We start from the raw sequence: 16945 nt of genomic DNA on the forward strand, positions 1-16945 counted from the left end.
TGAACCTATGAAATCCAAACCTTTACAACTCTCAAAAAACCCTACCATACTCCCTCAGTGATCACTATTCAAACTATGTTCAGAGACTAGCAACTTACCATATCAAAAAACACCTTTATAAAGACTGCCATAACCTCTCAAATTTCAATTCCAAGATCTTTAATAGCATCCTTAATAACATTAATTGGTTCATCTGCTATTCCCTGCCACTGGATAATGCTGTTCTAAAATGTAATATGATATTTCTTGACATTCTCAAAAGACTTGCTCCTATAAGAAAAAAAAAAGAGTTAAATTCACCCACTCACCCTGGCTATCCCCTTTTAGTAGACAATGAATGTATAATAGAGAGATAAGGCTTGGAGATACTGTTAACAATGCAAATCTCATGCACGCCTACAGAGCTATAAGCAAGTTTGAAACATGACAAAAAAACAAGTTACTGCTGATAAGAAAAATTATTACTTCAACGCACAGGATAACTGAAATCACAGCCTCCCCAAAACTTTGGTCCACTATCAAGAAAACATTATACCATGGAACTCCTAGTACCCCTAACCCTTGAAATCTCACCCTTAGAAGCTGCTTTTAAATGTAACTTCCACTTTATAGATTCCATAGCCACCCTCACCCAAAACTTCCTACAGAATCCTACCACCTCTGACAAACTTCAGAGCTCTAACAATGCCATTTTCAACTTTGTCTGTGCTGCCTATATATAAAAAAAAATATTACACAAACTTAAGCCTGCTCACCCTCTGTAGACAGTCTCTCATATGAATATCTAAAGATTGCTGTCCTCTTTATTGCCTACCCAATCTCTATCTTGACCATTCGATCCATTTGTAAGTCATATGTTCCATTCCTCTGGAAAAAAATTACATCATTCCTTTTCATAAAAGGTGAAACTCCACAAAAATAACAAGCTTTGGACCAATTGCAATCTTGTCCCACTTTCCAAGATCCTATAAAAATGTATTCATTACCAACTTTTACAACACTTACTCTAAGAAAAATCTATTAACCTCTACCCAACATGGCTTTCTCCCAGATCATAACAACTGCCCTTGTTGCCTTTTTGGACCATGTCATTAAAGCCAGAGATAACAACATGTTATTTTTTTCCCTCTTTTTAGATCTTGCTTTAGGATTTTCCAGTACAACAGTCACATTGTTCTCTAGCTACCTAGCTAACTGGCTATAATCAGCTAAATTGCTTTCTACTTAGTCATCTTTTCTCCCAGTTAATATAGGTGTCCTGCAAGGCTTTTTATTTGGCCCTCTCTTTTTTAACATATTTATAAATGATCTACATACATCCTCCCAACACGTTACACGTATACAATATGCAGATGACTCCACTGTCATTTGCTCATTTAATAGTCCTCCTTAGTTACAATCTATCACTCAGCAGGCTTTTAACTCTATTGAAAACTGGCTCAGTGACAATCACCATTTCCTAAATCCAAATAAAAGAAAACTGCTCTTATTGCTCCCCAAATCACAAACATACATTAAAGACACCTACAAAATATCCCCTCTCAACAATACTGAAATTGAAGTTGTACCTCACACAAAGTTACTTGGTGTCATAATAGATGATCAACTGAAATTTGATCTTCATATTCAAAAGTGCATAAAAACAACACACCAAAAATAGGGCATGCCTGGGGCATGGCCAAGATGGTCAGCAGTTAACGGCACTGCTTTTAGCTCTGCTTCATTTTGACATCCTGTCAGGATTTTTACTAAACAAACTCAAATAGAGAATTTTAAAACTTGATGGATTTATAGCTGACCATCTGCTGAAAGATTACTATAAAAATAATAAATTTTAAACTCTTTTAACTGTTTTTTCCTGTCAAGAAAACTAGAAAGAACTAATTGTCTCCAAATGAGCCACTCTAAGCCCAGTGTATAGGACAGCAGTACTATGAAAAAAGACATACAGGCTATATTAAGTGACATCAGAGAGTTATCTGTAAAGACAGATGAATTAGAAAGAGCAAAACTGACAATTTTAAAGAGGAATGTAAAAAACAAGTTGAAGTACTCAGTGAATCTATTAAACAACAATCATCACAAATTTCGAGTATAGAAGAGGCAGAGTCTGATTTTGATGGAAGATTACTTGAAAATTGAAATAACACTGAATTTCTTCTGAAACAAAACAACTTGTTCCCAGATAAAATAGAAGACTTAAATAACAAATCTACAAGCAATAACATCAGGATTTATAGGATTCCTGAAAATTTTCCTTTGGCATCAAAAGGGCATATAGATCACTTTCTAACTCATCAAGATCAGTGATTGTAAGATTTTTCTCAAGGCAAGATAAGGATTTAGTCTTAAAAGCTGCATGGACTAATTATCCAGTGAAAATGAAAGGAACTACTATGAGATTTGAAAATGACTATACAACATTAGTAATGTTGAAGAGAAAAGCATGTGTGCTACTTGTTAAAAGCTTAAAGAACAATATTAAAGCACAGATCTTGTTTCCAACGAAAGTAAGGATTCACCTTCCAGAAGGAAAGAGGATTTTTAACACATTGAAAGATGCAATGAATGGACTTTATACCGAAAAATAAAATCCTAGAAAAAAACAGGAAAAATGGACTGGAGTCAATCAATTTCTTTGAAGAGAAAAGCAACAAGAGACGGTTGCTTAATAACAGACAAAACCATAAAAAAGTGAAGGACAAATGAAAATGAATGCATTTCATGGTTATGAATTCTTATTAATCTGAATAATGCTTGAACTCTTATGAACAGGTATAAACTGTATGAATGGTCAGAAAGGAAAACACTTTTTCCTTTTTAAAAAAAAAATAAACAAAATGCAACCATTTAAATAAAAATTAAGTTAATATTAAAGATTACAAACTAAATGGCCATTATTTTATTTAGCCCCAAAAGTAAGTATGCATTTTATTATGATCATTGTTTGTCAGTGTTTATTATGCATATTATTATTTTAAACTTGAACTGAATGTTATTTTTTTTTTTTTTTTTTTTTTTTTTTTGGTTTTTTAGTTTTTTTAGTGATGTTTAGATTTTTTCTTGATTTTTTTTTTTTTTTAGTGGCAATGATTAAAAGATTTTAGTGAAATTTTTTTTTTTTTTTTTTTTTTTTTTTTTTTTTTTGTTTTTCCCTTTTTTTTTGCTTTTGATTTTTTTTTTTTCTCTTTTTTTTTTCTTGTTTCTGATCTTTTTTTCAGTTTTTTTTGTGGTTTTTTTCTTTAATAATAGATCCTCAGTGAGTCTTGTTTGTATACTTCTCTTAGTTTATCTTTATGAATGATGGCTATGAAAAGAGTTTGCTACATACTCCTGGCATTCTTTAATACCCAGATGAATTATTCTCTACAATATTCTGAAAACTTTTGAAAGGCTGGTTCTGGAAGAACTGATGAACATGGGCTGAGAAGATGAGAACATAACTGACTTTGAAAGAAACAGAACTGACTCAGCATGCTGAGAAGAACAGGTGTGAGAAGAAGGATTTAACAATATTATGACCCAGAGAAGTTTCGTTACAGTGACCCATAGTTTAAAGATTCAAACTGAGGTTGTTCAAGTAAAAATGACAAATTTTAGACAACTGCTGGACTGAATTTGAGAAAAATCCAAATCAAAAAAATTGAAAGGAAAAATCCAAAAAAAAAGATATCAAATTGAACCTCATGTGAGTATAATAAAAAAATTGTACACAACCTTACTGTGATCCTTTTACTTTATCTTGAAAGTTGATTACAAATTTTAAAATTCTTTATCTTTTATATCTAATTACAATAAAAGGTACTGTACTTACGGGCTTTATTTATAAATTAAAAATTAATTTCAACTTATTGTTGAAAAAGTAGACTAAAATGGTATTTAACAATTGTTGAAATTGTTGAATGAGACTGTAGGGTAGGTGACAATTATAGAAGGAAGTGGAGAGTTGGGCTGTGAAACTGAAAAGCTTGAGAAAACTATAACACTATTAAAAATAAAAAACAGCTTAAAATGATAACTTAAATTTTAATAATACAGCAGATTATTTGAAAAAAACAAAAAAAAAAAGCAACTAAAAGTTTTAAAACAAAAAAAACTACACCCTCCTGTAAAAAATAAGGAAGTGCAGCTTGGTAACTAGATGACAGAATCTACTAATCCACTTGTGGGCAATGATGACATCAACCAACATAGTGCATTGAATGAACAGGAAGAATGTTGACATCAAGAAACAGAAATGTTATGACTACTTAATGGGAATGACCGCTTACTTAAAACGCCATAAAAATCAAGAAAAAGAGTTCAATCAAGAACGTTGAAGAGGAGGAGGAGAGAAGTTATTGAATGAACTAGAGGACAAGAGAAATGGAGGTAAAGAGACTTTAGAAATTAAATTGCTGGCGAGTGAAGACATAAAATTTTGTATGAATTGTCTGAATTTGATTTAATTGAAGGCACTTAAAAATACTTACAAAATTATTTAGAAGTGTTTTAAGTCATATAAAGTTTTTTTAGAATATTTTAAGAACTAAAAGTTTATATTTATATTTGAAAAAGTTATTTATTAAAAGATGTTTTAAAATTTAATTTTAAAAGAAATCCATTTTTAATTTTAAATTGAATGGTAAAGTAATTGTCCATTTGAACAGTGTTGTGAAAAGATACTATTTTTATAAAACTAATTAGTGTTAGAAAAGTATCAAAATTAATTAAAAAAGAAGGCAAATGCAATGCCAAAATTAATAATTTAGTTAAAATGAAATAATTAAAGTAAAGTTTATTGATTTAATGGTAATTAATTATCAAAATGCCATAAAAAAAATGTTGTTTTTAAAATAGGGTTAAAGAATAGTTACCATATTTGACTTATATGATCAAATAAAATATAATAAATATTCATATTATTTTATTATAAATGCATTAAAAAATTATGATTTTTTTGATTTTTAAAACATTTATTTTTAAAAAATTCCTATATGAAGAATTTATTAAGAACAATAAACAACATTTTCTAAAGTACAATTCTTTAAAACAATTTAACATTACTATTAGGGTGCTTTTTTTTACAAATTGATGAAACATCCAGTTTTTAGAAATACATCTTTATACCCATTAGATTAAAAAAATTTTATATCTTTGAAGATTCTTGGAATTTTTAATAGTATAAGAATAATTACATGAAATATATGATTATAATGTATTAAATCTATACTTCAATACTACAAATGTATATTTTTTTTTTTTTAGACTATTTTTACAAGACTATTTTACATTTAATACTTTACTTAGTTTATTTTTATTTTCAGTAACAATTTTTTATTTGTTTTTTTACATATAATATTTTGATAGTCAGAAGATAAGATAATTTAGTGGTACATATATATAGGTATAAGTGAATAGGCACTATATTTACATAAATATTAATAAAAAAGGTTTGTGGATTATTTTTTTTTACAAAGATTGTTTTTTTGTTATTTTTTTTAAAAGAAGAATAATGAGAAGAACTGAATGTAAAGAATTTGTTAGAGAACTAAATGAAATGTCAGACTATTTAGTTGTTTGATGTTTGTTTGATTGATTACATTTTTTTGTAATAAAGTTGTAGAGAGAAAAAGTTTTAGAAAAAGACATTTTCTCAAACAGATACCTGCTCTTCAGGAGTGGTCATCCTGGATTTATGAAGAAAGATATAACTAGGATTAGACTTAAAGGCTTTCAAGTTTACTGAAGATATTTCAAGATGGCCATGGGAACTACTTATACTTTGATTTCTTTTTCTACTTATGAACATGAATTTGATGAACAGGGGGCATTGTGGGAGGTTGATTTTGTCACATCAGCTGTCAACATGTTATTCAAGCCTAGATTAAAATGTAATGATGTGTTACTGGATCACTCCATTAAAACTACTGAATTTTCAGAAAAGTTTAATAGGGAATTTTCTCCAATTCCTCACAAGCCAAAGGTCAGTTTACAGTTATAATTACAAGAGAAGACAAGAAAAAAAAACTGGAATGTTTGGGAAGGGAATACAAATGTACTGAATATAATAGGAAAATAACCAAAATGTACACATAGAAAATAAAACTGTTTGAAAAGTTTATTATAAGGAGATAAAACTTATGTAGAGCTACCACTAGTAGTAGTAAGTAATGCGCCACATGTTTGTATGTGCAAAGATGCATTTGTTTATATATATTAGTACTTACAGCTTGAACACACACCAATATTATTAAATAATGTAGAGATTACACCTGTAAGAGTACAGATGTTATTTACACTGGAAAATGCTCTGGTTGTCAAGCTTTTTATAGAGAAATGACAACCTGCAAATCAAAAAAAATATACAAGAAAGAGAATCTTCTGTCTATTAAAACAAAACAAATATTTAAAATAACCTTGGCACACCTTTGGCTTGTGATGAATAAGAAAAATACTTTTTTTTTTATTTTTACTATATAGAGCAAGGTGGGGTGCTATAAAAGGGTGCTATAAAAATGTTAGAGAACACTGATCGCTAATATCAAGTAGAGAAGCCCCCAGATAAGTTTCCAGGTCTTATAGGTCACCAAGTGTGTGCTGTCCTAGGCTACCGGCCCCCCTTTACAAGCAAGTCTAGCCCATAGGATTACCCTGGCATCATGCCACCTGACCTAGTTCCCAGTGGGGCTTGCCCGAGTAGGCCCACTGAGTGATTCCCAGGGTGAATTTTCTATTCCCATCCACTCATCAAGATTTCTCTTGAAGAGGGCCAGTGAGGTGCTCTGTTTGACATGTATGAAAAGTCTATTCCACAGCATGGGCAGTCTCTGTGTTATGAATCTGTCCATCCAGCACATTCTGTTAATTATGGTAATGAGTTTGCGGTCTCTGGAGTGTGTAGTGCAGATTGAGATTTCTTTAGATGTAGCATTTCTAACAGAGCTGGGTCAGATATTGCTTTGTAAGTCAAGCAGAGATCGTCTCTAAGTAGGTGATATGAGACAGAGAATAGTTGGAGTTTTTTTGAGTCTGTCCATATAGGACAAGTTTTTAAGGCCTAGGATCCTCTTTGTGAGGTACTTTTGCAGCCTCTCCAGTTGTTTCACGTGTCTAGTGAGGTACATGCCAAATGGGGCATTGTAGTTGATGACTGGCCTAATGAGGGAAGAGTAGAGGGAGACAATGACCTCTTTCTTCCTGGATGCAAAACCATTAGTAATGAGATGTGCCACATAGGACTTTTTGACCACAGTGGCAATGTGGTGGTCAAAAGACAGATTGCTGTCAACCTGTGCTCCAAGATCTCTCATAACACCTTCTATGTTCAGTGGACTACCACCGATGTGGTAATTCATGGGAACTGGGTTTTCCCAAAGGGGATGATAACACATTTTTTGGCATTGAGCTTAAGGCCATGGTTCTGACACTAGTTGTTGGTCTAAGTGAGACATTTCTGTAGGATGTTAACATCACTTGGGGAGTTAATAATAGGTCCCACCTTGCAATCATCTGCAAACGTTGTCAGCCAGAGTCCCTTCATGTTGGCCTGGACTTCAGAGAAGTAGATACCAAACAGGAGAGGACCCAGGAACGAACCCTGTGAGACTCCACTCATGACTGGTCAGCAGTCTGACTTGGAGCCAGCTAATTTCACACTGTGGGTTCTATCTGTGAGCCAGTTTGCAACCCAGTTGGTGATATAGGGGTTGATGCCTAGCTTAGTGAGTTTTTCTATGATTCCTGAGTGGGAAATGGTATCAAAGGCCTTGGCCAGATCAAGGTAGGCTGTATGAACCACCTTGCCTTCATCCACAGCTCTAGTGACTGACTCAAAGAAGTCAACCAAGTTGAACATTCATGATCTACCCTTCACAAAACCAAACTGTGTGGAATCCAGAGTTTGGAGATTCCCTATATCCTTGTTTATTAGGTCCATGATGATGTGTTCCATAGCTTTGCATATCAGACTCATCAGGCTAATGGGACGATAGTTCCCTGGGTCTGTAGTCGCTCCTTTTTTGTGGAGAGGGATGACTGTAGCATTGCGCCATTCAGTAGGGACAAAGCCTGAGGTGAGGCTGTAATTAAACAGGGCTCACAGGTGAAGTGCTGGTTCACTCTATAGTTCATGTAGAACACATCTAGGGATATTGTCAGGTCCCACAGAAGCTGCATTCTTGGCCTTCGACAGTGCTGTTTTAACCTGTGCAGTAGTAATACTGGGTGCCTGGCAATCTACTGGTATTGTGATTGGTCCTTTGGGGGGGTAAAGTTTGCACTGAATCTGTCGGCCAGTATATTGGCAATATCTGTTGGCTCGGTGTAGGAGGTACCATTGTGCAGTAGCTCAGAGCAAATCTGGGTATTGCCATGGACATTCTTTACATAACTATAGAAGGCATTGTGGTTGTCTTTACTATCTGCTGCAATTCTGTTTTCATAGCTAGCTTTAGAGGATTTGATGAGGGATCTCAACTTTTTGTTGAGGCTGATAAGGGAGTTTTTCCTATCCTGGGACTTCACCTTATTCCGCACCAGTTTCCTCCTCTTGTTGTAGAGTTTGTTTATGGCAGGGGACCACCAGATTGGCTTCCATTTTTTGCAGGAGAGCATTTTGGTTCTATTGGGTATGGCGAGATCCATGCATTTGTGTATGTCTTCATACAGTGCATTGGTGTATGATTTGGCAGTCATGCAACTATTAGTACTATGCTTAGGAACGTGGAGTGTGAGTCTTGGGACATGGTTGGGGACTTATAGCAGGCTATGACCTGAATCACTGTCTTACCCAATGTTAGCTGCACCTGAAGCTAATTTAATTGATATTAAATGGTTCTTAAAAGAAAAAAAAAAGTTAAAAGTTAAGAAGGTTAGCTAAAATAATTGATTGATTTTAAGATTTTGTCACAATATGCTTTGACTGAAATATGTACCATTTTATGTTAAACCCTTAAAAGGATTGTGTATTTTATTGTGATCTTCCATTATTTGTCAGTATTTCTGTATTAGCTGCTTTAAACTTGAACTGAATGTTAATTTATATTTTATTGAAAGGGTGATCTTATTGGTCCTTACTTTTTATTAAAAGGTTGTGGTTTGTAGTGTGAAAATATTTTTCTGAATAAGTCCTTGAGATGGAAACTTGGCATTAAAATATTTTAATGCTTAAGACATTTTTTTATTTTTCTGACCATCTGTACAGTTTAAGTGTTTTTTGGTTGTTTTGGTAAATAATACCACTTGTCAATCAGTCTTGTTTTATGCTTGCGAACAGGTGCTGCATATTACTTTTTACAAGTAAATCATTTATTTATTTTTTAGTTCCCTACTTCAAATGGTTACTAGTTCACTTTCTAAAATGTTAGAGTTTGATTCTTTTAGCTATATATGAAATTAAAGACACTTATTTTCATTTAGTGTTTAAAAGATTAATCTGTTCATCTTAATAAAATGTAATCACTATTATGATGAAACATAGGTGACACACTTTGTGATATCTTGGCATAGTTGAATAATGTATTGTTAAATACAATACAAGATGCAATAAATGACACTAAAGAGACATGTTAAATTAAATTCTGGGTTCTTAAAATGCTTTATTAGTGTGCTACTGTTAGTATACTTGACATGAGATAGCACCCAGGAAAGACATGCTATATTTTAAACAAAGTTCTAAAATTCTAAGAACTGCCAGGTTATTTCTTCCTTTCTAAAAGTAAATAATAATAATATTTTGAATCATATGCTAAGATGTCAATGAATACAAGTTAGATAATAAGCAAATGACAGTGAAGTATATTCTAAGCCACTGTCAGTTATCATATAATTCTGAATGCTTGCAGTATACCAAAAGGATAGTTTATATACTAGTCTATAGAACGATACTTCTGATAAAAAATTTAGGATTGTGTTTCTCTGTCATTGTCTCTTTTTAATGATAACAAAACGTAATATCTCAGAGCAATTTATTATGGAACATTTGAACTTAAAAAGAAAGTTTTTATAGATATTTGTTCAGATACCATTAGACATATTTAAGGAAAAATAAGACTGATTTTAACAGTAGTACTAAATTAAAGAGTATCAAATATATAAGTGTAAATATAAATGGTCTGTTATGTGAAACTCTACAATAGGATTATAGTTAAAACATAACTAGTAATATAATAATATTACAAGACATAAGGTACACAAGCAGAAATAGAAAGAGATCAAAATAAGTAAATATGCATATAATTAAAGAATATATATATATATATATATATATATATATATATATATATATATATACATATACACACACACACACACACACACACACACACACACACACACACACACACACACACACACACACACACACACACACACACACACACACACACACACACACACACACACACACACATATGTGTGGAAGGCTGCCATAGTGGTTAAGGTATTCACTTTATAGGCACAAGGTGCAGGATTTGATATTCACATTGAGTAATTTGCTGGGCTTGGAATGGCCTTAAGGAGATTTAGCCTGGTTTTAATTTACAAACTTATGATCCTATGAACAACTTTACACATAGTAAATAAAGTAGAAAAAAAAATCACCTGACCTAAAAATTAATAAATATAAAACTAACAACTGGGTTCCACCCTATAATATACCAGAGAGATAGTGTAAGGTACAGGGAAAGAGGATTGTAGACTTATTCAGTTAGATCAACTTATAATAAAGATTCTGAACAACTGTTTAACTTTTCTTATTCATAATAACTCACTGATGGGCTTAAGATGATGCATACTAAAAATATTAGATACATTTATATGAATGAGAAGCATAAGCTAAGCTTTGTTTGATTAATGAAGAGTTTGAGAGGAAGTTTGTTCATCTTTATCAACAAACTAGGAATATGCTATTCCATGGTAGAATGTTTTAGGGTCATATCATTGGATAATGCTTTATTTGTTTCAAAAGTGTTGTCCATAGCTATAGATTATTGTTATATATAAATTGTGTAATAAGTTCAGTACATAAATGTGATTTCATTATACTTGTGATTTTTCTCTCTTATATTAATGTCTCATTTTAAATGCATATCTATTAATATTAATGGATTGAATAAAAAATTAAAGAGAGGGAGCTGTTCAAATACTTACAATTACATAAAATTCAAAGAGTGTTTCTACAGAAAACACAGTTACTTAATAAAAATGTAAATAAACTTTCAATAAAGAATTATTTGGTGTTTATTAGCAGGTTCTGGCTAAAAGAAGAGGTGCCCTCATTTTATGGAAGAACTCACCAGTAATGCCTAAAGTAAAAGATATCTATGCTGATAAAAATGATATGTTAAGCATTGTTATAAAGATGCAAAAAATTACTTAAAAACTATGGCCTATTCTATGAAAGGTGACATCATAATGGCTTGTGATTTTAATTGCATTTTGTCAAAAATTCTACTGCAGATAGAAAGCTGAGAATCACATCTTCAGCCAAACACTTAATGAATGTTGTAAATCTAATGCATTTAAAGGATATATATTTGCTAAGAGAAACAAACTCACTTTAATTTAACCATTATTCATATAGATATGGAACACAAATATTGATGCAGTTTTTGTCTCAAACAATCTGCTATCACATATCAGAGAATTTTCAGTAGTGCCATGCCCATTATTGGACCATAATGCTATAATCTTTAATAATATTTTAAAAACTGGCAATCTTATACATCACAAGAGATTACCAGTGTACATTATTAAAATAAAATGATTAAATGATTGGTATGTTAAGGAGCTGACAAATTACATGAATGGTGAAGTAACTGACTTTGTCCTATGGGATTCACTAAAGGCTTACTTAAATTGAAAAGCTACAAGCTGGTATATTAGTGAAACAAGAGAATGGGGAAAAAGAATTGAATACACTGTGGGCAAAAATAGACACACTAAAGATAAATCTAAAACCAAATGACATTATCAGTCAGTCTGAACTTAAAAATTTAAATACAAAATATGTTGAAATTCTAAACCATAAAGTTTCAATAAACCTGGGGAAAAACGTAAACTATAAGCATATTCAGTAAACTCTTTAAGCTTGCATAAACTTGCTCTTAGATCAAAGAAATGAATGAATTAAGGCATATCAAAGAATTTATAATGCATATAAATATTAAAAAGAAGGTAGAACAGATATTAAAGGTATTCTTGAGAACTTTAAAATATTTTCTGAAAATATAAATAATAACACAAATACCCTATATAATGATGATCTTGTTGAAAATTTTCTAAGGGAAAATATGAATAATAAATTAACAAGTAAACAAATTAAAAAAGTGACAGACCATTCACTTTAACAGAAATAAGCCACCAGGCATAGATGATGTTATACCAGAACTATATAAAATACTGCCAGATGTTGCAGTTAAAATATTAGATACGGTCTATAGAGAAATAAAAAAAACACTGCTAAACTCCCCCGTCTTGGAAATATTCCCTTATGTCACATATTTTAAAACAAGATAGGGATCCTGCAAAGTGTTTATCATACAGACCCATTTCATTTTTAAATGTGGACTATAAGATGTTCATGCCCATTTTAGTGAAATAATCTACTTATATCTAAACTAATTAACAATGTTCAAACTGTGTTTATTTTAAATAGACAAGTACAGGATAATGTAATAAGAATACCTGCATTAATAGACTAGGCAAATAAAAATAAAACAATATATTTCTATCATTAGTCTCGATTTAAATAAGGCTTTTGACTCAGTTAATTCTTCATACTTGTTTAAAACACTTTAAGTGTATATTTTCTCAGCTGAGCAAATTAAATTATGTTATACAATAATTGTTGTGCTTGCATTAAAATAGGTTCTTTTATTTTCTAATTCCTTTAAGTTACAAAAAGGCATAAAACAAGGCTGTCCATTATCACCTCTACTTTTTGCATTAGCTATGGAACCCTTTACTAATAGATCCAACAGAAATATTAATGGAATCAAAATAAAATAAGATTTTGAACTAAAGAATCAACTCTTTGCTGATGATATTTTACTGACAATAACAAATATAGAAATTTTATTAGAACATATTATTAGTTCTAGGAGTCCGTTCAAACTTAAGATTTATACTTAATATTTATTCGTAATAAACCAAGTATATTATTATTAATTAATAAAAAATGTAAAATACTCACAATTACTGACAATAACAAATATAGAAATTTTATTAGAACATATTATTAGTTCTAGGAGTCCGTTCAAACTTAAGATTTATACTTAATATTTATTCGTAATAAACCAAGTATATTATTATTAATTAATAAAAAATGTAAAATACTCATGCAAAAAATATTCTAAATTCAATTGGAGTAGCAATTAAGGGAAATACCTTGGTATAGCCATTATGCCCATTAGTAAATAAATTATGCAAACAAACCTTTAACAGATTGTTAATGAAATTTTAAGTTTAGTCACAAATTAAAACAAATTCTTCTTTACAATTGAGGAAGGATAAATGCTTATTAAGATGGTTATTCTCCCTAAAATACTGCTTGTCTTACACTCTTTAGTACTATTTCCACCAAATAAAATTGATGAAGAAAATAAATAATATCCCACTTCATCATTTCTGGCATCCTAAAAAAAACATGATTCTCCTTTCATTGGCACAGAAATGGTTGGGATAATGGTGGAATAGGATTCCCTGATATTCAATCGTATATTACTTGAACAATTGTAAAAGTTAAAGCTTTGTGGATAAATTCATCTTATGATTCAAAATGGAAACAAATACGTCAAGAAATAGTGTTATTAAATAATAAATATATCCCAGCCAGTCATAGATAAATAGTACCTAATAGTTTTTATTGGTTATTAAAAGAGTTTTGCATAAATGGTATTACACTTTCTTCTCAAATTCCCTATTTAAATAACATAATTTCCTTTTTCCAAAACTTCACATATTCTAACCATTGTACTAAAAGCTTAATAGTTTCTATGTTTCCAACTGCACATACAAATGACTGTTTATAACAGCAAAGTAATTTAATTTACTGGCATCAGTTCTTAAATGGTACTGATATATATATATATATATATATATATATATATATATATATATATATATATATAGATATATATATATATATATATATATATACATATATATACATATATATATATGTATATATATATATATATATATATATATATATATATATATATATATATATATATTGGACAGCGCAATGGTGCAGTGGTAGCACTGTCACCTCACAGCAAGAGGTTCTCCAGTTTTATTCTCGGCTGGGGTGCCTTCTGTGCAGAGTCTGCATGTCCTCCCTGCATTCATGTGGGTTTCCTCCAGGGTGCTCCAGTTTCCTCCCACATCACAAAGACATGCGTTTGGAGCATTTCTCCCTGGGCCTCCACTGAAAACTGGCTTCGTTCCAATCGGACTTTCCTGGTTAACAAATGTTATGTAAATATATATATATATATATATGCTGTTGAAAATTTAAGGCCCAAATACCATCAAGATTCTGAGACTTGGTTAATTATACAAATATTTAGAGATTTTCTGAACACAAGGTAAATAAGATATTTAATCTAGATAAGAAATAATTCCCCAAATTATTGGAATTCTTAATAAATATCAATAATAATGCAATGAAAAATAAGTCATATTTGTCACAAATTTATAAAATTCATAAGTTAGATTTCATATATTTAGACAATTCATATTGGAACTACTCCTCAGACATTTATATTAAAAGCGTATCTGAAGAATACAACAAATTAGTATTAAAATCTGCAGATAAAACTACTTCATTATACTGGAAAATTTTCACTTGCAAATTTTTACACAGAGCTTTTCCCACTCCTAACAAATTGCAATTATGTATAAATCAAATAGAATTAAATTATGAAGATGTGATTCTGAAATAATAGCTGATTGAATGCATATGGTATATGAATTTGAAGTCATCTTCCCTTTTTGGAAAGAAATTAATAGCTTAATTCAAGTTATATGGTCATATATATGTAATATTCATAAATCTTTAGTTTATTTAATGCTCCAATTCCTGGGATATTTCCAAAATCCCAAGTGCATCTTTTTTGTTCTGTTCTTGCTATAGCCAGAAAAGTAATTACTAAAAATTGGAAAAGTAAAGTTACTCCCTGTAGTGTGGAATTTGTTAGTATGGCAAACATTGTTTGCAGTAGTGAATTGCATACTCTAAGGATGAGAACTCCTAATATTACAGATTCATATAAATCTTGGCTTAAACTTAAAGACTTGTTTGAAAAATATTTATTTATTTTTTATTTATTTTATTTGACATTTGTTTACCAGGGTGGTCTGACTGGGTCTAGAGAACCCATTTTCAGCAGAGGCCTGGGGAGAAAAGATCCACATACAATACATTGCAAATAGAGTATAATCCAATCCAATACAAAATGCATTAGAAATACTACACAAAATTAAGTTGAAAGAACATAAACTATATTACAAGACAATATATACTACACAGCTAGACATTTCCATAGAGTTAAAACATTATAAACCATAATAGTCACTCTCACCATAGCTTATGAGTAGGCAGTGTCCAAAAGTAGTATGTAGGCAGTGTAATGTATGACATTGACTGTTATAGTACATGAAAAAATAGAATGTTGGTTTCAGTTGAGAAAATACTAGCCAGAAAGTTAGTGATGTAGAAAGGTAGCAAGAGAGTAAAGAAGAATAGAGGCATTACAGCTTGAGCAGTAGTGTAAGGATATGGTATAGAAATAGAAATGGAGTTAGGAGAGCTTTAGGCTCTTGCAGACTGTGAGGAAGTAAAATGTGACAGAAGGGGGGGGGGTGAGGCTAATGTGGAAGAACAGGAAAAGTTGAGCATTGGGCAATATCAATATTAACTGCTGTTAATGCAAAACTTTGACGTAATGATCAGCTATTGACCTATATAAACAGTTATTTGTTTGAATTATAATTGATTTGTTTATTTATTGTTTTAAAACCAAATGAAAAAATTAAAAAAAAAAAAACAATTCCAATCTACAGCTTTTGCTAGATGGGTCGGTCTATAAAGAAGACTCATTTCATTTGTGTGTCTGCTTTAAAAGTGTTGATTCCTCTAAGTTTGCACACACATGCAATAAAACCAAACACTTCTGACTAGTTCACATGACTTTCCTAGCCAGTAGCAGGTGTGTACATTTTAAATAAATGTGTTGGGAATATGTATTTAAAAAACTTTTATACATCATTCTCTCAAAAAACTGGGCATGCTCTATAGATCAAAAAGATTCTTTACCAACTCCTCAAGAGTTATTCTAGCTAATACATACCTCCTTCCCTCACTACTTTATGCCTCATACATTTTCACCAACATTCAGATCTCCCTATGATAAAAACTTGAGCTTAACTATAAGAAAGTAGCTAGATTTGTAAGCAGTCAGTCATACAAATCCCACCACTGCTTCACCCTCCGATATTTAAACTGGCTTGAGTTGCCTCACTACCTCAGGTTAACCCAACTCCTCCTTGCTCATAAAATTGTATACAAATCTTCATCCTTCCCAGCAGCTAGCACCATTCTTAACCAGTTCTGGAAAGTCAGGCAACATGGATTTGTAGTTAAAATCCTATAAGAAAAATAATACATTTCTATGACAGCTTAATGGCAGAGCTGAACTAGACTATTCACTACAAGTAAAATGAAAAAGTAGAATCTGGTCTGGCAGAAAAAGAAAAACTTTAAAATAATCCAAAGTACAATAAGTAAAAAGCAATAATCCAGGTAAGCACTTTCATATGTCACACTGACAAACTTCTTCTGACAATAAGAAACATCACTTCCTTCTGTTAAAACCATTAGAAATTACCTCCTTTTAATACTACTGGTCCATTTCGCAAAAAAAAACATGATGTCAGCAAAATGACAGCAAACTCCCCCCAC

This window comes from Protopterus annectens, chromosome 1.part1 (genome assembly GCF_019279795.1).
Source record: "Protopterus annectens isolate FY-2018-M chromosome 1.part1, PAN1.0, whole genome shotgun sequence".
NCBI classification, from domain to species: Eukaryota; Metazoa; Chordata; order Ceratodontiformes; family Protopteridae; genus Protopterus; species Protopterus annectens.